Here is a 23,084-nt window from a genome sequence, read left to right as displayed (position 1 = left end):
GTGGTGGTGTTGACCTTCAGACAGGGAAAATGCAATTTGAATGTTCTATGTGTAACCTTGTTGCCATATCAGTTTATCAGACCCCTTCAAACCACTACTTGGGTAACCTTGCATTAATAGCGTGAAACAAAACCTGGCTGGGCTAAGATGATTATGACTGACACCGTGGGGATGGTTCAGTTAACTTGCTGGTGTAAATCAAATCAAATCAAATCAATTTTATTTATATAGCGCCAAATCACAACAAACAGTTGCCCCAAGTCACTTTATATTGTAAGGCAAGGCCATACAATAATTACGTAAAAACCCCAACGGTCAAAACGACCCCCTGTGAGCAAGCACTTGGCGACAGTGGGAAGGAAAAACTCCCTTTTAACAGGAAGAAACCTCCAGCAGAACCAGGCTCAGGGAGGGGCAGTTCTCTGCTGGGACTGGTGTAAGGGGGAAGGCCTCAACCCTGATCATGCTATTTTGTTCAAGGATGTCCCTTTGGAGACAGAAATGAGTGTTATTGAGGAAAACCTCCAATCTGTTAAAGTACTTGGGCGAGTCTGGTACAAGGAAGGATGTGTGGCCCACAGGGTCAAAGCTTAGTTGTGCTATGTGAGTGTCAGTGGGAGAAGGTCAGTGCAAAATCCTGTCCACTGGATGTGCTGCCTGAAGGTTCCAATCGGCCGTGGCGAGTTTTTGGACCTACTGAAGTGGAGAGTGAATGTCATCCTCTTGTAGTTGAAAATAGTCTAAAAGGAGACCCCACTACAGCTTCTCTGTTACCAACCTCCACGCCTGAAGCTATTATAAGAGCAGTGGGTGATATTTTGCAGATGACTAATCAGCTGAGAAGTAGTGATATTAGCCCATACTGGCGAATGCAAACGTTCTCAGGAGTTCTACCTACCCCGTCAGGGGAGGAGCAGTTGGAGACCTGGATTGAACAAGCTAGATTAATGATTGAAGAATGTAATAGTTCTGAACGAGAAAAGAAAATATGGATAATGGAAAGTGTGAAGGGCCCCGCTTTGGAGATTTTGCACACTGTTCGGTTTAATAGTCCAGATACTACTGGTTTTGAGTACTTGGACATATGGGGACTCATCGACAGGCAGACATACTACAGACTACCCTGGGGACGCCACTCTGTGCATCTATGGACTGCCCAAAATCCAGAAACAGGACGTGCCACTCAGGCCTATTGTATGTAGCACAGATTCCATCACGTACAATTTGGCCAAGTACCTCAAGTGGATTTTGGCTCCTCTAGTGGGTAACTCAGACCACCATGTGGAGAACACACAAGATTTTGTGAACAAGATCAAGGACCTACAGCTGGAGGCAGATGAAACTATGGTGTCATTTGATGTGACATCGTTGTTCACTTGCATCCCCACTGCTGAGGCCGTCTCAGCTGTGAGGTAGAGACTGCTGGAGGATGTGTCTCTACTTGAAAGGACCAAACTCACACCAGACCACATCTGCCAACTCTTGGAGATCTGTCTCAACACCACGTATTTCCTGTTTAGGGAGAATTACTACAGACAGATTCATGGTTGTGCGATGGGGTCTCCGGTATTCCCCATTGTGGCCAATCTGTACATGGAGCGAGTGGAGAAGACAGCCTTGATGTCTTTCACAGGCATCTCTCCCAGTCACTGGTTCAGATATGTTGACACATGAGTTAAAATCAAGCAACAGCAAGTTGAGGACTTTACAGAACACATCAACTCGGTGGACGCCAATATCAAGTTCACACGTGAGGATGCCAGAAACAACCATTTAGCCTTCTTGGACTGTGATGTTACGATTGGAGAGAACAGACGGGTTTACAGAAAACCAACTCACACTGACCAATATCTGCTCTTTGGCTCAAACCACCCCCTTGAACACAAGCTCGGGGTGATCAGGATGCTTCAATACAGAGCCCTACAGGTGCCCACAACTGCAGAGGGAAGGGCTAAAGAACAACAACGTGTCCGGAAAGCCCTCACAGTATGTTGGCACCCACGATGGTCCCTGGACAAAGTGCAGAAGTCCCAGAGAACAAAGAGACCAGATAGACAGGAGACAGAGACAAGAAGAAGAGTGTCTCTCTCTCCCTTATTTAGCAGGAGTAGGGGAAAAACTACAGAGGATCTTCAGACAGCACAAAATCCCAGTTTACTTTAAACCGGTTAACACCTTGAGACAGAAATTAGTTCACCCTAAGGACATGATCCCTAGTTACAAACAGAGCAATGTAGTGTATTCTATCAGATGTCAGGAAAACTGTAATGAACACTACATAGGTGAAACAAAGCAACCTTTACACAAAAGGCTATACCAGCACCGCAGAGAGGGCGCCAGTGGACCTCAGTCTGCAGTTCATCTCCACCTTAAAGACACTAACCACGCGTTTAAGGACAAGGAAGTTAAAATATTAGCCAGAGAGAAGAAATGGTTTGAGAGAGGGGTCAAGGAGGCATTCTTTGTGAAACGTTTGAAACCCAGCCTTAACTGAGGAGGGGGTCTGAGACACAATTTATCCCCTGTTTACAATGGGGTACTCAGGTCAAAGGAGTTTGTCTTTTGTTCATGGTAATGAGTCATTCACGTCATCAAGGGAGCCATCAGGAAGGCATCCATCCCATCATTAGAGGGACAGCTGTCCTGTCATTAGGTGTGCTAACTAGAGCACAATAGTTGCTAATTAGAGCTATTGTTTAGTCACTAGCCTGTAGCAGTCTGCCTCTCAGTAGCAGGGGTCTGGTTAGGTTTAAAACTCCAGTTTTTGTTGGCTTCTGTTTTATTCTTCTCTACAAGAGTCAGACAGAAGTCAGACTTCCAGAGCAAGAATTTTAGCTGAGGAAGCTTCTGTGATTTGAAGCGAAACGTCCGCGCGTCAAGCAACCCAGTCCAGTTGAAGATTCAAGCTTCTCTATGTAAATCAAATCAATTTTATTTATATAGCGCCAAATCACAACAAACAGTTGCCCCAAGGCGCTTTATATTGTAAGGCAAAGCTATACAATAATTACGAAAAAACCCCAATGGTCAAAACGACCGTTGTGAGCACGCACTTGGCGACAGTGGGAAGGAAAAACTCCCTTTTAACAGGAAGAAACCTCCAGCAGAACCAGGCTCAGGGAGGGGCAGTCTCCTGCTGGGACTGGTTGGGGCTGAGGGAGAGAACCAGGAAACAGACATGCTGTGGAGGGGAGCAGAGATCAATCACTAATGATTAAATGCAGAGTGGTGCATACAGAGCAAAAAGAGAAAGAAACACTCAGTGCATCATGGGAACCCCCCAGCAGTGTAAGTCTATAGCAGCATAACTAAGGGATGGTTCAGGGTCACCTGATCCAGCCCTAACTATAAGCTTTAGCAAAAAGGAAAGTTTTAAGCCTAATCTTAAAAGTAGAGAGGGTGTCTGTCTCCCTGATCCGAATTGGGAGCTGGTTCCAGAGGAGAGGAGCCTGAAAGCTGAAGGCTCTGCCTCCCATTCTACTCTTACAAACCCTAGGAACTACAAGTAAGCCTGCAGTCTGAGAGCGAAGCGCTCTATTGGGGTGATATGGTACTATGAGGTCCCTAAGATAAGATGGGACCTGATTAAATGTACTTGGACATACTTGAGAACACATTTGATACTTGAGAAACAGGAGAAGAACTTTACTTTGCATTTACAGTCAGAAAATAAGTATTTGACCCCTATCAGTTTTGCAGGTTTTCCCACCTACAAAGAATGGAGACGTCTGTAATTTTTATCGTAGGTACACTTCAACTGTGAGAGAATCTAAAAAAATCCAGAAAATCACATTGTATTTTTTTTAAATAATTAATTTGCATTTTATTGCATAAAATAAGTACTTGACCCCCAACCAACCAGCAAGAATTCAGGCTCACACAGACCTGTTCATTTTTCTTTAAGAAGTACTCTTATTCTGCACTATTTACCTGTATTAATTGCACCTGTTTGAACTTTTCTGTATAAAAGACACCTGTCCACACAATCACACTCCAACCTGTCCACCATAGCCAAGACCAAAGAGCTGTCTAAGGACACCAAAGACAAAACTAGACCTGCACAAGGCTGGGATGGACTACAGGACAACAGGCAAGCAGCTTGGTAGAAGACAACTGTTAATATTATTTATTAGAAAGTGGAAGAAATACAAGATGACTGTCAATCTCCCTTGGTCTGGGATTCCATGCTAGATTTCACTCTTGGTTTCTGCACATACTGTGTGTGTGTGTGTGTGTGTGTGTGTGTGTGTGTGTGTGTGTGTGTGTGTGTGTGTGTGTGTGTGTGTGTGTGTGTGTGTGTGTGTGTGTGTGTGTGTGTGTGAAAATGCTCAAACTGCTGTTTAATCTTAATAATTTCCAAACAGCAGAAAATGGTTTCATGTCTGTTTTGATGACACAAAGTGCTTTCGCCAATTTTGTTAAGCAACCAATGAAATGGTTTCTCCATATTGTGTGTGTTTTCATGGAACCACCTTTGTTCATTGCTCAAATTGCTGTTTTATCTTTATAATTTCCAAAGAGAACAGCAAAATGGTTTTATTTCTGTTTAACAACACTGCATCCTTTGATCCAACTTTTCATGAAGCAAACAATGAAATGGTTTCCCTACGTGTGTGTGTGTGTGTGTGTTATCATGGAACCACCTTTGTTCATTGCTCAACTTGTTTAATCTTAATTATTTCCAAAGAGAATAGAAAAATGGTTTTATTTCCGTTTTGATAACACTGCATCGTTTGATCCAACTTTTTCGTGAAGCAAACACTGAAATGATTTCTCTAAATACTGTGTGTGTGTTTCCATGGAACCACCTTTGATCATTGTTGAACTTGCTGTTTTATCTTAAAAATTTTCAAAGAGAACAGCAAAATGGTTTTATTACAATTCAATTGATCCATCTTTTGATATGGTGGTTTTATTTCTGTTTAACAACACTGCATCCTTTGATCCAACTTTTCATGAAGCAAACAATGAAATGGTTTCTCTGCAGTGTGTGTGTGTGTGTGTGTGTGTGTGTGTGTGTGTGTGTGTGTGTGAGTGAGAATGCTCAAATTCCTGTTTTATCTTAATTTCCAAAGAGAACAGCAAAATGGTGTTGTTTGACAACACTGTATCCTTTGATCCAACTTTTCATGAAGCAAACAATGAAATGGTTTCCCTACGTGTGTGTGTGTGTGTGTGTGTTTCTATGGAACCACCTTCGATCATTGTTGAGCTTGCTGTTTTATCTTAATTTCCAAAGAGAACAGCAAAATGGCTTTATTTCAGTTCAATTGATCCATCTTTTGATATGTGTGTCTGTGTGTGTGAGAGAGAATGCTCAAATTGCTGTTTTATCTTCATAATTTATTATGAAGATAAAACTGGTTAGACATTATTTTCATAATGTCTAACCAGATCGTTACTCTGGATGGCATTTCCCTGATCTCTAGTAATACTGTGAGAAATCTTGGAGTCATTTTTGATCAGGATATGTCATTCAAAGTGCATATTAAACAAATATGTAGGACTGCCTTTTTGCATTTACGCAATATCTCTAAAATCAGAAAGGTCTTGTCTCAGAGTGATGCTGAAAAAACTAATTCATGCATTTATTTCCTCTAGGCTGGACTATTGTAATTCTTTATTATCAGGTTGTCCTAAAAGTTCCCTAAAAGCCTTCAGTTGGTTCAGAATGCTGCAGCTAGAGTACTGACGGGGACTAGCAGGAGAGAGCATATCTCACCCGTGTTGGCCTCTCTTCATTGGCTTCCTGTTAATTCTAGAATAGAATTAAAATTCTTCTTCTTACTTATAAGGTTTTGAATAATCAGGTCCCATCTTATCTTAGGGACCTCGTAGTACCATATTACCCCATTAGAGCGCTTCGCTCTCAGACTGCGGGCTTACTTGTAGTTCCTAGGGTTTGTAAGAGTAGAATGGGAGGCAGAGCCTTCAGCTTTCAGGCTCCTCTCCTGTGGAACCAGCTCCCAATTCAGATCAGGGAGACAGATACCCTCTCTACTTTTAAGATTAGGCTTAAAACTTTCCTTTTCGCTAAGGCTTATAGTTAGGGCTGGATCAGGTGACCCTGGACCATCCCTTGGTTATGTTGCTTTAGACGTAGACTGTGGGGGGGTTCCCATGATGCACTGTTTCTTTCTCTTTTTGCTCCGTATGCATCACTCTGCATTTAATCATTAGTGATCGATCTCTGCTCCCCTCCACAGCATGTCTTTTTCCTGGTTCTTTCCCTCAGCCCCAACCAGTCTCAGCAGAAGACTGCCCCTCCCTGAGCCTGGTTCTGCTGGAGGTTTCTTCCTGTTAAAAGGGAGTTTTTTCCTTCCCACTGTGGCCAAGTGCTTGCTCATAGGGGGTCGTTTTGACCGTTGGGGTTTTTCATAATTATTGTATGGCCTTGCCTTACAATATGGAGCGCCTTGGGGCAACTGTTTGTTGTGATTTGGCGCTATATAAGAAAAAAGTTGATTGATTGATAATTTCCAAAGAGAACAGCAAAATTGTTTTATTTCTGTTTTGATAACTACATCCTTTGATCCAACTTTTCATGAAGCAAACAATGAAATGGTTTCTCTACATACCCGTGTGTGTGTGTGTGAGAGAGAGAGAGAATGCTTTGTGTTTTCATGGGGGAGAGAGAATACAAGTAATTTCCAAAGAGAACAGCACAATGGTTTCATTTTCTTTTGATGACACAAAATGCTTTGGCCCAACTTTGTTATTAAGCAACCAATGAAATGGATTCTCCACATACTGTGTGTGTGTGTGTGTGTGTGTGTGTGTGTGTGTGTGTGTGTAAGAGACAGAGAATGCTCAAGTTGCTGTTTTATCTTTATAATTTCCAAAGAGAACAGCAAAATGGTGTTATTTGTTTGACAACACTGCATCCTTTGATCCAACTTTTCATGAAGCAAACAATGAAATGGTTTCCCTGTGTGTGTGTTTTCATGGAAAGACCTTTGTTCATTACTCAACTTGCTGTTTTATCTTAATTTCCAAAGAGAACAGGCTTTATTTCTGTTTCGATAACACTGCATCTTTTGATCCAACTTTTTCATGAAGCAAACAATGAAATGGTTTCTCTACATAGTGTGTGTGTGAGAATGGTCAAATTCCTGTTTTAATAATTTCCAAAGAGAACAGCAAATGGTTTTATTTTCTGTTTTGACGACAAAAAGTGCTTTCGCCCAACATTATAAGCAACCAAGGAAATGGTTCTCCACATTGTGTGTGTGTGTGTGTGTGTGTGAGAGAGAGAGAGAGAAAATCCAAATAACTTCCAAAGAGAACAGCAAAATGGTTTCATTTCTGTTTTGATGGCCAACTTTACTATTAAGCAACCAATGAAATGGTTTCAACACATGGGTGATTCTTAGACTACAGGCACTTATGTCCTGTGATCATATTGTATGAAAAAGAGAAAAAAAGGGAAATTTCACACTTTTATAGTTATCTTTACAATGAAAGTGTTAAGAAATTTGTTCTAGTAGTCTATGATGACTTTTTCACCTTTTTTCAGCATCATATATGCAAATATTGTCGTTTTGTGCTTGTCCCACACCCAGACTTTTGATCTTCAATGATAAAAATGAATGGTAAAGAAACATTTTTTTCTAATATTTTAAAATATCTCTGAATAAAATATCAGTAAAATAATCAAAACATAATTGTGGTATTCAATGTCATACAACTGTTGTGATTTTTTTAAACAAAATGTAGTTGTCCCACACTATTGCTGTAATTTCCACCACAACACTGGTGGGTAGTTTCTATGGAGATAAACAGTGACATCAGAGCACATGTATATAGCGCCAAATCACAAACAGTTGCCCTAAGGCGCTTTATATTGTAAGGCAATGGTGTGGTGGAAATTACATTTACAAGGCCAATAGTGCCCGTAGTTAAAGAATCACCCACATACAGTGTGTGTGTGTTTTCATGGAACCACCTTTGTTCATTGCTCAACTTGCTGTTTTATCTTAATTATTTCCAAAGAGAACAGCAAAATGGTTTTATTTCTGTTTTGATAACACTGCATCGTTTGATCCAACTTTTTCATGAAGCAAACAATGAAATTGTTTCTCTACATACCCGTGTGTGTGTGTATATAGATTCCTTTTACGGTTTTAACCTCCTAAAAATATTGGCATGTGGGAGATCTCTGCTCTTCTGCGGCTGATTTTTTTTGTTGTAATTTCTTTTTCCATTGTGGCACGGTATTCTTTTTCTTGATTGTGGTTCCTTTTCTCTCCAAATCTTGTGGGGCTAATTTACTTTGTATGTACCATGCCGCTCCATAATCTGTCAGTCCAATGTTAACTTTTTGCAGAATAGTTTTGAATTTTTTTTAATTCTCCTTTAATTTAGTCAGCTTTGGACGCTCTTTCATGTCCATTTTTCTGGTTTCTTCAATCTTATTTGCCTATTCTTCTTCTAGTTCCTGCTGTTCTGCATCTGGGTGCCCCTGTATATTGTTTTGTAGATGAGCTGGTGAATGGCTCATTTTTTCAGGGGGGCAGTGAATGACTATGAATTATCATGTCTGTTCAGGGTGCCCTTTTCTCTAAATCTTTTACCACAGTCAGAAAAGGCAAATGCTTTTTGTCTTCTTTTTTTTTTCCCAGGGTCTAAAGCTGCACCCTTAACTGCTGTAAAATGCTCTCACTCGTAAAACAAACTTAGGCTGCAACTAACGATTATTTTAGTAAATCGATCAATTTTTTTTTATATACTTACATGCGGGTTTTGCTATTATTTCTTGAAGTGAGTTATTATTAAGGCCTTTATCACGCAACATTAACATTTGAGCTTGTAATAAAGTTATGTTATATTCTCGTCAAAAACATACCTCGAGTAATGTTTTGTTTTATTTTGCACATACATACATCACCGACACACCACAGAGAGATTTCCATCAGGTTTCATCCGATTATGAGCGTTTTTAGATGCCGACAAACTATCTCAACCACTGACAACATATTACAGCAAGAGTCCACTAAAGTATTTAAAGGCCTGACTAAAGTGTAATATGTGATCTTTAATAAGTTATTTTCATGAAAAAAAGACAAATGTGCAGTTTACTGCATTTTATTTTTTGTCTTGTGTAAAAAACAGCTTAGATGTGGTTTGACCGAAACAAATTGTCATTAAATTTAACAGTTGTATATAATTCTCGATTTACATTACTTAGTCCACATTTCATTTTATCTTATGTTTATATTAGTTGTGCATATACTCTGAATAATTTACTGTTAAATTTCACTATCTTTTATTTGGCTAAAATTACTCACACCACGGAAAGGACATTTTTGTAGTTGCACTCAAATCTCGTTGTAATGGAAATTACAATGACAAAGGCGATTCTGATTCTTCTGATTATTATTATTAATATATAAATAAAATTAAATTACAATTCGTATACATTTGACTCTTTTACGACAACAAACACTAAGCCATAATTATTTATATACAGAAAACATGCACACAAACTGTGCTGAGATGCGAACAGCTTAATGCTAACTTTACACTGAAACGCCATAGACATGCTAAATGCATTAGCATCGGTCCCGTTTAAGTTATAAAATACACCTATCAACTGTTTAGAAGACCATAACAGGTCGGTTTAATATAAAAAGTAATATTACTCAGACATATGCTCTTTAGGGTTTTAGCGGGGGAAAATTAAGAAAGCGACAAACCATCGAAGCAGAGTCGGATCATTGCTTCATTGGTTCAAAGCCACGCCCTCCCTCTACTTGGGGAGTGTCTGCCAATGTTCCACGAAGACAGAGAGGAGCAGGACCGTGATCATAACAAGCAGTAAACAGAGCGGGAGAGGAGTGAAATTCACACAGTCCCTTTCTCCTCAGTCCACGCTGACACTGCGGCTGCTTTGATTCGCACAGAATGGAATGGTGCTTCGACAGTGAGACTATCATATTTCGGCCCCAAAACACGCATGACACCACGTGCGCACGCGTATGTGTTGGTTACATTTTCCAAATGACGGAGAACTTTAACCCATGACCTACGATAAAAATTACAGACCTTTCCATTCTTTGTAGGTGGGAAAACCTGCAAAACTGACAGGGGTCAAATACTTATTTTCCCCACTGTATATCTTTCACTTTTGAGTGTTTTTTTTCAATTTAAAAATGCTAACTGGTGTAAATGACCCGGCCTTTTGTAGGAACCATCCTGAACAAAGGGTTCAGAAGCAATGCTTTAAATACAGAAAAGGCCATTTAATTTAGTCTAATGCGAAGTCATAACAGATCTGGACTCTTAGTGAGCGTAGCTATCGTGGGAACTGGTTCAGAAAGAGCTACAAACGCACAGTGGCACACACACACACACACAAAAACAGGTTGATGGTTCACCATATTTTTCAGTATCCACCCTGTTGTTGTGTCTTCTCATGCAGACAAGGGGAGACTGGCTGACAGTTACAAGAAAGTCATGATAGCAGAGTACACACCGTTGATGGGAAATGGAAAATTAATCTTATATAACATTAGCAAAAGCACAGTGACACATTAACAACTCCCCCTTTTGAATGATGATAATATGTCAATATCCAACTGCCTGATCCGTGCATCCCTGGACAAGCATGCACCTGAACTGGTCCCCAATCCAGAGCAGACCGAACCCAACCACATTGAGCACAGAGCAGAGAGAACCAACAGATCCACTTTAAAACAAAACAATGTCACACAACCCTGCACCCCTATGGCTGGAACGCCAACTGGTCGATCGCGGGTTGAGTTCCAGTTTAATGCCTGAAAAAATAAAAAAAATCTGGACTCATCAAAAGCATTTAGTGTATCTTTTAGTATCTTTCTGATCACAACTTTTCTGTAATGGTTGGTGACCTGTCCTCTTCAAGTGCTACTCTTGCTTGTGGTGTTCCGCAAGGCTAAATCCTTGGCCCCCCTCTTTTCTCATTGCAAATGTTGCTGCCACTCGGATGAATCATTGCAAACCACAATGTCGTTCCACTGTTATACGGACCACATTCAAATCTACGTCCCATTGGAACAAACTGACAGGCTCACTGGGGGGCAGCGTGGCCAGCTGTATCGCAGAAATGAAACAATGGCTGTCTTTGTATTTCTTGCACCTAAATAAAGACAAAACTGAGTCTATTTTGTTTGGTGACATCTTGGGGTGATATTTGACAGTGGTTTTAATTTTGACAAAAAAAAAAAAAAAAAACCAGACTCACTGGTCAAATTGAGCTTTTATCAACAATGGCTTTGAGCGAAGGTGAAGCTGTTTTTTTAACATCGTGTAGATCTGGAAAAAGCCTTTCATGCTTTTATTAGTTCTTGGCTGGAATATTGCAATGGGGTTCATTTTCGAGTCTCCCAGTCTTACCTCAGTCCACTCCAACTGGGTCAAAATGTTGCAGCACGTCTTTTAACTAACATGTAGTTGTAACAACATAGCCCCAGTCATTTCTTTCTTTCTCTGGTCTGCGGTCATTCCTTCATCAGCAAGTGTTCGCTGTAGTTTCAACATGTCCCTCAGCTACTGGATTTCAAACATGTTTGTAGAAAGACTTTAAAACATACAAAAGAAAGAGAGTCTACAACCAAGTGGAGGAAAGACTAAAAACAGGCCGATTTAATCTGCTGCTGCTGCTCTGCTGCCCAGCCTGACCAATCACAAGTGAGAAACAACATTGAAATCCTCAGAGACTTCAACCCTGATCCCAGAGATCATCTGACATCCACGTTTTCCTTACATACCTGCTGCAACCAGCTAATTAGCAACACAGTTTAAATTTTAATTTTGTTTAAATCAAACTAAGTGTTAAATTACACGGTCAGTGATCAGGAAGAGAAACGAAGACAATGAGACATTGTCCCCATTTTGTGGCAAAGCAAAAAGATAATAATGAGACAATGTAAATGTTTACAAATTCAAATGTTGTATAAGATGTAAAAAGTCTGAATTTATATTCACCATCTCCAGGGATTAAAAGTAGTGAAAAATAAAAAAAAGCTGAAACAAAAAATTACTAGAGGCATCCCCCCCCCTCCAGAAAAGGTTTGAATTCTAGAAGCTCTGAGATTCAATTTGGTGCTATTCCAGATAATAAATTGCAATGACTGCAGCCCCATATTGGTGAGAAAAAAAAAAAAAAAAAAAAAAACTTTCTTTCTTCAAAATCACTTGTCTCGTAGTTTTCTCACAAGAACTCACAAATATATTTTTCAACATGAAATAACAAAAACTAATCATACCTGTAAAGTAATGCACGGCCACTTGCCTTTTAACTGTACTACATAAATATACTCCATTCTACTTGGAACTTTTTAGACGTGTTGGCTACAGATATGGTTTGGTCACCTCTGGTCTTGTCTTTACGTCTTTAAAAAGTGGACGAACACCATATGATGTCAGATTGCCAACACATTATACATATATAGCCCCTCATTTTTTTTCTCAGTGGTGTTGTGAATGTGATACGTTGATAATTGTTAATTTGCTGATCTACTTTATGCACCACAGAACTCTGGTCAGAGAGCAGACATGGACACACAGGAACAGTTCAGAGCCTTTATATGCAGATTTGTTGGCTAACAGATGAACTTGAATGGCTCAGTTTAACATGCAGGGAGCACAGGAGTTGGAATGAAACATCCATAAACCACTGAATGGTCTGAATTAATAGTTAGGATGAATTAATGGTTTCAGCAAGACAGAAACACAAATAAAACTGATTTTCATTCCAAATCCTAAACAAACGGTACTTATTAATACAGTAACATCAGAGAAACACTAATAACTGTTGTCTGAACTTATTTAACATAATATTAGTGATGGGATGAACAACACTGGTGCGTCAACACTGTACCGAGCACACAAGAGTGAAACTCTGTATCGGTGCGCGTATCGCTTTAAGAAAAAAAATCACGTGACCGATACAGGAAGTGTGTCGTTCGGCTGCACCATGCCAAATTGTGTTTATAAGGAAACAAAACTGTATCAACATGTTGCTGATTTGTTGGATGGAGTTTTGCTGGTGGATTTTTTTCTTGCCCTCACCTTGTTCCACTGACTTCATAGCACATTCAAAGAGTTTCCCCAGTCTGGAATAATTTTGATCTTTTGACGCCAAATAAGGTAAATCTTTTTCTCCTTTGGGCATTGTTTACTGTTATTTTTCCAATTAGATATGTTTGTACTCCTTTACAATACTGGAAGAATAACCAGAAAACATATCCACACCTTTATCAACTCACACTGAAATGTTTCTGCTCACCATCTTCATCTGTACCCTGTGAAAGAGTTTTTTCTAAGGCAGGGGAGCTGGTGTGTAAGAGGAGAAATCAACTTGGAGCCAAGACACTTCAGAAACCTTTGTTCTTCAATAAAAATGCATAAATGAATCTATTTTCAGTCTTTTATTTCGGATGTTTTAACACTTAAATTTCCATACACAAGTTACAAATTTTAACTCTGAATTTTATTACAGACAAATTTGCTATATTTTACAAACCAACTCAGTTTAGCATTTACACAAACAAGGTTTTAAGCAAATTTTAAACTCTTCTCATGAACAGCTTAACTCGACACACAAATTGAGCACATGAAATTATGCAATGATGAGATCATATTTTAAATAGAGGACTAGCGATTAACTATTTCACAGGCTGATGTTGCATTTGCAGCACGTTAGCTTTTCCATCTTATTTACCTACAATGATTTTATAACTACTGCAGGTGTCACTATTGAGCCACCAACACAGTGCCGACACAGTTTGTGTAGTGTGTCAATGAGTGTGTCCTTGAGGTATCATCGTTCCATCACTACATAATATCGTCTAAACAGACCACATAGCGGCTAGTTAGCTTAGCCCTTAGCTAATGATGCCAAATACCTTAAAACATCCCCACTCGGCAGGAATCACTATCAACACCACTCAACATCCATCCCCGATAAAACAGAAAACCCTCTGCAAATAAGTAACTCACCCTCTTCACGAAGGAATTCTACTTTAAAAGCAGCGTTGTTGGAGTAAAAAATAACTGGTCCTAACGCAACCGAAGCAAACAGCGCATTGGGGCTGTCCAAATCGATGCCTGACCTAAATAGCAACTAATACAACGACAGGGAATTTACAACAACGGATTTGCACTGATATAAAAAATGACCTAGACCACTGGCAAAAAAAAAAGCTAAAATCCACCAAAATGCAGAGATTTTTCGTCCCTACATCTCTGTACAGAAATTTCTAAATCAGCGCAGTGCTACTCAACTGAACAAACTTGTTATGCAATTTTTTTTAAATACAATAATTAGTATTGGTGTGTATTTATGACTCAAACAGCATCATCTTGCAAAATATAAATGGCTCAAAAGAAGAATAATGTAGCCTAAGTTACAATTCCACCATGACTGCACCAACTGGACTAAATTTCCAACTTTGCCATCACAAACTGACTTAGTAAGAGTTACCGAGAGGTATTCAGATACCAGAAACTAACATTTTATAAACCATATACAGTGAGGAAAATATGTATTTGAGAGACTGTCAATTGTGCAAGTTTTCCCTTTTACAAAGAATGGAGAGGTCTGTCATTTTTATCATAGGTTCACTTCAACTGTGAGAGACAGAATCTAAAAAAAAAAAAAATCCAGACAGTCACATTTCATAATTTCTGAATAATTAACTTGCAACTTGCAGTGTTATTTATTATTATTATTTATTTGTAAACGATATGCAATAAGCCCCCTCTGTTCTTTTATTTTGTGCAGCACAGTTGCTTAGTGGTTTGCACTGTTGCCTCACAGTGAGGAGGTCATGGGTTCGATTACCATCTGTGGCATTTCTGTGTGGAGTTTGCTTGTTGTCCTCATGTTTGTGTGGGTTCTCTCTGCGTGTTCCGGCTTCCTCCCACATCCAAAGACACGCAGGTTAGGTGGATTGGAAACTTTAAATTGTCCGTAGGTGTGCATGTGTGAATTAGTGCAGCAGCTCAGAGAATATTTAGAGCTGAATCCTGCAAATCCTGATACAAGCATCAAATTCAGCACAAATACTCCTTAGACATCACTTTTTTAAAATAACTGATTAGTCACCTGAATTTTCAATAGGCAGCCAGGTTGAGGTCAACTGAAGAATTACACAGAGGTCAAAATTAAAAGATGCTCTGATCATATTGAAAACTATATCACATTATTTGCATGATCATAATGATTCCAAAAAGGTATATTTTTGGACTATCTTGGACTGAATGTTATGGAGTTATGGGGTAAAACAGCAAAAACGGTGATAAAGGTCAGTGTCAGTTTGTACAGGGGTCAAAACTTAAACTCCAGTTTTGGTAAAAAGTGATGCAAGTTATTGGTTGAAATGAAAGGATTAAAAAATGGAATAGTTTTGACTGTGTTGGTCTGCAAGTAAAGGTCAAATTATGGGGGCATTATTTTAGCAAAAGTATTTGCAAAAGTGTATTTCGATCCACAAATAATAGGACCATAGTATGAGGCATGCACACTCGTAACTGTGAGATGGCTTATTGTAATAGGCTCCTGAGGCTACATTATGCTTTTTATGAGCCACTGATATTTTGCTAGATGACGCTGTTTGAGTCATAAATATATACCAATACTAAATATTCTATTTTTTTTTTAAATTGCATAATGTTTTTTCAGTTGAGTAGCATTTTGTTTATTTACAAATTTATGTGCAGAGATGCAGGGATGAAAAATCTCCGCTTTCTGGTGGATTTTATCTTTTTTGCCAGTCACCTGGATTATTTTTTCGATCAGTAAAAATCCGTTGTGTTGTAAATTCCCTTTAGTTGTACTAGTTGTTATTTGGGTCAGGCATCGATTTGGACAGCCCTAATGCGCTGTTAGCTTCGGTCGCGTTAGGACCAGTTATTTTTGACACAACCTGCTTTTAAAGGTTACTTATTAAGCACTAAGCACTGTGTGTTAGGATTTGGAACGAAAATCACACTGCTTTATGTGTGTTTCTTGCAGAAACCATGAGTTCATCCATTCATCCAAATCAGAGCATTCAGTGCCTTGATTGAGAGAGTAACGTCACCTATTGAATGAACCTTGAATGTTTTAAACATTTTTAAATCGTTTAACAACATACAGCAACTAGTGGGATGATGATACCTCAAGGAGTGTATTGACACACTACACAAACTGTGTCGGCACCATGGAGCTGTATATAAGAACTAGAGAGCGCTGTAGCGCTGAGCCGTGTGCCGACAAGGAGGCGTGATCGCCATTTTAATTCCGGGCAAGTTAGTGATTTGCGTGCTTAGAAGTTCACTTAGTCACGACAAGAAACAGATGGAATATGCCAGAAAGCTGCGCATGTTGGCAAAGCCACAAATGGAGGAACAAGGGAGACAATATTTCCTTCCATAAGTAAGTGGTTTTTGTTATTCTTGTCACTTTGTCCGTGATATTTGGATGATAAACAGCTGTATGTCTCCTGTCGTACCTGTGTCGCCTGATGACACGGACCATGAACTCTTCACTTATGTCTAGTTGATATTTTCCACTGCTAGACCAATGTCTAGTTAAAATACTTGTCGTTCGTGATTAAAATTGTTCGACAAGACTGAGGATTTTTTAAATTTGCACATTTGAAATAATGAGATTATAATGACCCGCGCTGTGTCGCTCACAGTCACACCCACACATAGAGATGTGCACACACACCACTGACTTCATGAATGAAACTTGGTCAATAAAGGATAATTGTGTAAAAATATCATATATATATATATATATATATTAGTGTGTGTATGTATTGTAATGGCTTTAGGAGCTGCGCTGTGTTGAACAAAGCAGCAGTTCAGCCTAGCAGTGTAGCTTAACAGTGCAGATCCGTGTAACTTTCAACACTAATATTTGGGAATGTGTGAGTGTCAGAGTAAGTTTAATACTTTCCTGACATAATTTAATGTAATTTAATTTTACTGGCTCGATATCCAGGTCAAAATGGCATTTTAACACATATTTTGCGAGCATTTTTCTGAGTGTGTTCAGTCGCGAATCTCCATTGATAATGCATTAACATCCGGGTACTTCATCAATATTTTGCCCGGTTAGGAGACGTCATGTCACTGTCCATGAAGGGATGTTTTCATTTAGTGTGCAGCAATGAGACTGCGCTCTCTAGTTCTTATATACAGCTGCATGGTCGGCACTGTGTTGGTCACTCAATAGTGACCCCTGCAGTAGTTATAAAATCATTGCAGGGAAATAAAATGAAAAGATGGAAACGCGAACGTGCTGCAAACCCAGCATCAGCCTGTGAAATACTTAATCGCCAGTCCTCTATTTAAAATATGATCTCATCTGGTCGCCATTTAATTCCGGGCAATTTATGAGCACCAGTCACAGAATTTCAATTAGTCTTATCAAGAAACAGGACGGAAAGCTGCACATGTTGGCAATATCCAGGTCAAAATGGCATTTTAACATGTATATTGTGAGTGTGTTCAGGTCGTGAATCCCCATTGAAAATGCATTAACATCTGGGAACTTCTTCAATATTTTATCCGGTTAGAGGCAAAGACTGACAGCATTACACCAACATTATGCTGTGACTTTCACAAAAATATTAAAACGGAGAAGAGGACACACCAGACTGGCTAACGACTGGAACACAAGCCTAATTCCAAAGACCAAGGAAATACAGCTTCCCAACAAGTACAGACCCATCTGCTGCCAAACACATACAAATGGCTGACAGGAATCATAACTGATGCCATTTATGAACATCTGGACACTGGTGGCTACCTGGAAAATGAACAGAAAGGATGTTCCAGAAGAAGATTAGGAGCTAAAGACCAGTTACTGACAGACAAAGTTATCCTGGAGGACTGCAAAAAAAGGAAGAGGAACCTCAGCATGGCTTGGATTGTGTTATGTGTCGACGCAGATTGAGGAGCGAACCTGCGTCAGACAGGACCCAGCACTAAAAATAACCAGAAAGCGGTTCCTTCAACAAAAAACAATTTATTTTTCACCTGTGCCTAAATAAATTATACAAAAAACCCCAACCCAATGTCCTTCAAGAGGAGTGACTGCTGGCACGCTCTCCAGTGTTCATGGGGAGAGAAGTCCGGCGCTCCTGGACTCACTACCATCAAACAGACACCCCCCAGGTGGACACGACAAACTGACTCTCTGTTGAAGCACAGAAGATGTGAGGTACGTTAGCAGTAATAGCAATTTCTTTCACAAAACACATGCTATCAGCAACACATCAAGGTCTGTACTTTTTATCTTTATGCACATGAGCAGCTTCTCACAATAAGTGGAGGATCACTTATCCTGCACGCCACAGCAGTGACATCACAATTTCACGTATACTATGTAGCAAAACATCAAGTTACTATCTACAATTAGTCCAACAGTTAATTACCTTTACTGTGTGCTGACAGCATGTGTCCTCACCCTTCCCTGCTTCACAGGCTTAATGTGTCAAACCCAGGTGCGGTCCTCAGCGTCTCACAAACGAACATCACAAGGTCGAGTTCCCGGCAGTTCTGCTTGATTCACACATGCCTTAAAAGCAGAACGCCATCCAATTATCCGCTACAGCTGAAAGTCTTTAGGGCTGCACGTGAGCACCAGTCCCAGGTGCCTCACATGATATTGACGAGGGTGAGGATTCTTCAGCCAGCACCTTTTTTTCCACAGACAAATCAGCTTCCATGCCACCTGAGGAGCAAAGAAAAGAAAAAAACACCAAAACCTCCAGCCACACCCCCCAACACACAACAGATTGACTACAAAAAGGCATTTGACAGTGTACCACACTCCTGGATCATGAGGTGCTTAGAACTCTACAACATCAATGAGGAAATAAGATCTTTCCTGAGAGCACAAATGAACAAGTGGAACACCACCATCACCCTCAATCACACAGAGGGACAAATAACAATCCCAGACGTACGAGTTCAAAGAGGAATATTTCAGGGAGACAGACTCTCACCACTTTTATTCTGTTTAATCATGGACCCGCTCAGCAAAACCCTGAAGGAGCATGACATCGGATATGACGTAAGTAAAGACAAAGGAAAGGAAAACCAAAAACTTGTGAACCATCTGTTGTTCATGGACGATTTGAAACTCTATGCTAACACAAAAAAGGGACTCAGTCACCTCGTGAAAACTGTCCATAAGTTCTCAAAAGACATTGGCATGGAATTTGGACTGGATAAATGCTCAAAATGCACAAAAAAATGGCAGGGATCTCACAAAATGATAAATGCCGATTCTGTCATACAGCTGTTGAGAGTGTAAACCATCTAACTTCAGCATGCCAGATCCTCATGGCAGATGGGCATTATACATCCAGACATAACAAGATCTGTCAATATCTCCACTGGAAGGTCTGCAAGGAACTGGAGATGGAAGTCAAAGAACATGTCTGGGAGCACGAGCCAACACCAGTCTCATCCAACGGAAAAGTAACGATCTTCTACGACAAAGAGATCCCAGCAGGAAGACACATTGAAGGAGGTGCAATCAAACCTGATATTGTCATCTGGAACAAGCAAGAGAAAACAGCCAAAATCATCGATGTGACAGTCCCCAATGACTGGGTGATTCTTAGACTACGGGCACTTATTATGTCCTTTGATCATATTGTATGAAAAACAGAAAAAAGGGGAAATTTCACACTTTTATAGTTATCTTTACAATGAAAGTGTTTTAAGAAATTTTGTTCTAGTAGTCTGATGACTTTTTCACCTTTTTTCAGCATCATTATATGCAAATATTGCCATTTTGTGCTTGTCCTACACCCAGACTTTTGATCTTCAATGATAAAAATGAATGGTAAAGAAACATTTTTTTCTAATGTTTTAAAATATCTCTGAATAAAATATCAGTAAAATAATCAAAACATAATTGAGGTATTCAATGTCATACAACTGTTGTGATTTTTTTAAACAAAATGTAGTTGTCCCACACTATTGCTGTAATTTCCACCACAACACTGTAATGTCCCTTTAAACAGTTTGTATGAAAGATTGTTTGGGTAGTTAGTCTTACACACCTCTCTGCAGCTTCTCTCCCCCTGCCATCCCCTCATTACCCCATCCCTGTAGAGACGGTGCCTGCTCCCAGACTACCAATAACCAGCAAAAATCTATTTAAGCATAAAAATTCAAAAAGAAAAAATAATATAGCACCTTCAACTGCACCACAGACTAAAACAGTTAAATGTGGTCTATTAAACATTAGGTCTCTCTCTTCTAAGTCCCTGTTAGTAAATGATATATAATTGATCAACATATTGATTTATTCTGCCTTACAGAAACCTGGTTACAGCAGGATGAATATGTTAGTTTAAATGAGTCAACACCCCCGAGTCACACTAACTGTCAGAATGCTCGTAGCACGGGCCGAGGCGGAGGATTAGCAGCAATCTTCCATTCCAGCTTATTAATTAATCAAAAACCCAGACACAGCTTTAATTCATTTGAAAGCTTGACTCTTAGTCTTGTCCATCCAAATTGGAAGTCCCAAAAAACAGTTTTATTTGTTATTATCTATCGTCCACCTGGTCGTTACTGTGAGTTTCTCTGTGAATTTTCAGACCTTTTGTCTGACTTAGTGCTTAGCTCAGATAATTATAGTGGGCGATTTTAACATCCACACAGATGCTGAGAATGACAGCCTCAACACTGCATTTAATCTATTATTAGACTCTATCGGCTTTGCTCAAAAAGTAAATGAGTCCACCCACCACTTTAATCATATCTTAGATCTTGTTCTGACTTATGGTATGGAAATTGAAGACTTAACAGTATTCCCTGAAAACCCCTTTCTGTCTGGTCATTTCTTAATAACATTTACTCTGATGGACTACCCAGCAGTGGGGAATAAGTTTCATTACAGTAGAAGTCTTTCAGAAAGCGCTGTAACTAGGTTTAAGGATATGATTCCTTCTTTATGTTCTCCAATGCCATATACCAACACAGTGCAGAGTAGCTACCTAAACTCTGTAAGTGAGATAGAGTATCTCATCAATAGTTTTATATCCTCATTGAGGACAACTTTGGATGCTGTAGCTCCTCTGAAAAAGAGAGCCTTAGATCAGAAGTGCCTGACTTCGTGATATAACTCACAAACTTGCAGCTTAAAGCAGATAACCCGTAAGTTGGAGAGGAAATGGCATCTCACTAATTTAGAAGATCTGCACTTAGCCTGGAAAAAGAGTCTGTTGCTCTATAAAAATGCTCTCCGTAAAGCTAGGACATCTTACTACTCATCACTAATTGAAGAAAATAAGAACAACCCCAGGTTTCTTTTCAGCACTGTAGCCAGGCTGACAAAGAGTCAGAGCTCTATTGAGCCGAGTATTCCTTTAACTTTAACTAGTAATGACTTCATGACTTTCTTTGCTAATAAAATTTTAACTATTAGAGAAAAAATTACTCATAACCATCCCAAAGACATATCGTTCTCTTTGGCTGCTTTCAGTGATGCCGGTATTTGGTTAGACTCTTTCTCTCCGATTGTTCTGTCTGAGTTATTTTCATTAGTTACTTCCTCCAAACCATCAACATGTCTATTAGACCCCATTCCTACCAGGCTGCTCAAGGAAGCCCTACCATTAATTAATGCTTCGATCTTAAATATGATCAATCTATCTTTATTAGTTGGCTATGTACCACAGGCTTTTAAGGTGGCAGTAATTAAACCATTACTTAAAAAGCCATCACTTGACCCAGCTATCTTAGCTAATTATAGGCCAATCTCCAACCTTCCTTTTCTCTCAAAAATTCTTGAAAGGGTAGTTGTAAAACAGCTAACTGATCATCTGCAGAGGAATGGTCTATTTGAAGAGTTTCAGGCAGGGTTTAGAATTCATCATAGTACAGAAACAGCATTAGTGAAGGTTACAAATGATCTTCTTATGGCCTCAGACAGTGGACTCATCTCTGTGCTTGTTCTGTTAGACCTCAGTGCTGCTTTTGATACTGTTGACCATAACATTTTATTACAGAGATTAGAGCATGCCATAGGTATTAAAGGCACTGCGCTGCGGTGGTTTGAATCATATTTATCTAATAGATTACAATTTGTTCATGTAAATGGGGAATCTTCTTCACAGACTAAGGTTAATTATGGAGTTCCACAAGGTTCTGTGCTAGGACCAATTTTATTCACTTTATACATGCTTCCCTTAGGCAGTATTATTAGACAGCATTGCTTAAATTTTCATTGTTACGCAGATGATACTCAGCTTTATCTATCCATGAAGCCAGAGGACACACACCAATTAGCTAAACTTCAGGATTGTCTTACAGACATAAAGACATGGATGACCTCTAATTTCCTGCTTTTAAACTCAGATAGAACTGAAGTTATTGTACTTGGCCCCACAAATCTTAGAAACATGGTGTCTAACCAGATCCTTACTCTGGATGGCATTACCCTGACCTCTAGTAATACTGTGAGAAATCTTGGAGTCATTTTTGATCAGGATATGTCATTCAATGTGCATATTAAACAAATATGTAGGACTGCTTTTTTTGCATTTGCGCAATATCTCTAAAATTAGAAAGGTCTTGTCTGAGTGATGCTGAAAAACTAATTCATGCATTTATTTCCTCTAGGCTGGACTATTGTAATTCATTATTATCAGGTTGTCCTAAAAGTTCCCTGAAAAGCCTTCAGTTAATTCAAAATGCTGCAGCTAGAGTACTGACAGGGACTAGAAGGAGAGCATATCTCACCCATATTGGCCTCTCTTCATTGGCTTCCTGTTAATTCTAGAATAGAATTTAAAATTCTTCTTCTTACTTATAAGGTTTTGAATAATCAGGTCCCATCTTATCTTAGTGACCTCATAGTACCATATCACCCCAATAGAGCACTTCGCTCTCAGACTGCAGGCTTACTTGTAGTTCCTAGGGTTTGTAAGAGTAGAATGGGAGGCAGAGCCTTCAGCTTTCAGGCTCCTCTCCTGTGGAACCAGCTCCCAATTCGGATCAGGGAGACAGACACCCTCTCTACTTTTAAGATTAGGCTTAAAACTTTCCTTTTTGCTAAAGCTTATAGTTAGGGCTGGATCAGGTGA

General features: G+C 39.5%; 2 protein-coding genes and 1 long non-coding RNA gene across 3 annotated transcripts in view; all 3 read right to left on the bottom strand.

Annotated features, from left to right (window-relative positions):
• Positions 1–23,084, bottom strand: part of LOC117504818 — a 3,434,143-nt gene that overhangs the window by 3,290,916 nt on the left and 120,143 nt on the right. The window lies entirely within an intron of this gene.
• Positions 1–23,084, bottom strand: part of LOC117504825 (protein NLRC3-like) — a 577,399-nt gene that overhangs the window by 441,896 nt on the left and 112,419 nt on the right. The gene's annotated exons all lie outside the window — the stretch shown is intronic.
• LOC117504889 overlaps positions 1–23,084 on the bottom strand; it is a 43,963-nt gene that overhangs the window by 20,018 nt on the left and 861 nt on the right. The window contains exons 2-3 of the long non-coding RNA XR_004558948.1: positions 22,172–22,181; positions 14,406–14,413 (exon numbers count right to left, since the gene is read on the bottom strand). This is a non-coding gene — a long non-coding RNA (uncharacterized LOC117504889). The remainder of the gene's footprint in view (positions 1–14,405; positions 14,414–22,171; positions 22,182–23,084) is intronic.

Source organism: Thalassophryne amazonica, chromosome 23 (genome assembly GCF_902500255.1).
Source record: "Thalassophryne amazonica chromosome 23, fThaAma1.1, whole genome shotgun sequence".
NCBI lineage: Eukaryota > Metazoa > Chordata > Actinopteri > Batrachoidiformes > Batrachoididae > Thalassophryne > Thalassophryne amazonica.
This window is presented reverse-complemented; position numbering and strand designations above follow the sequence as displayed.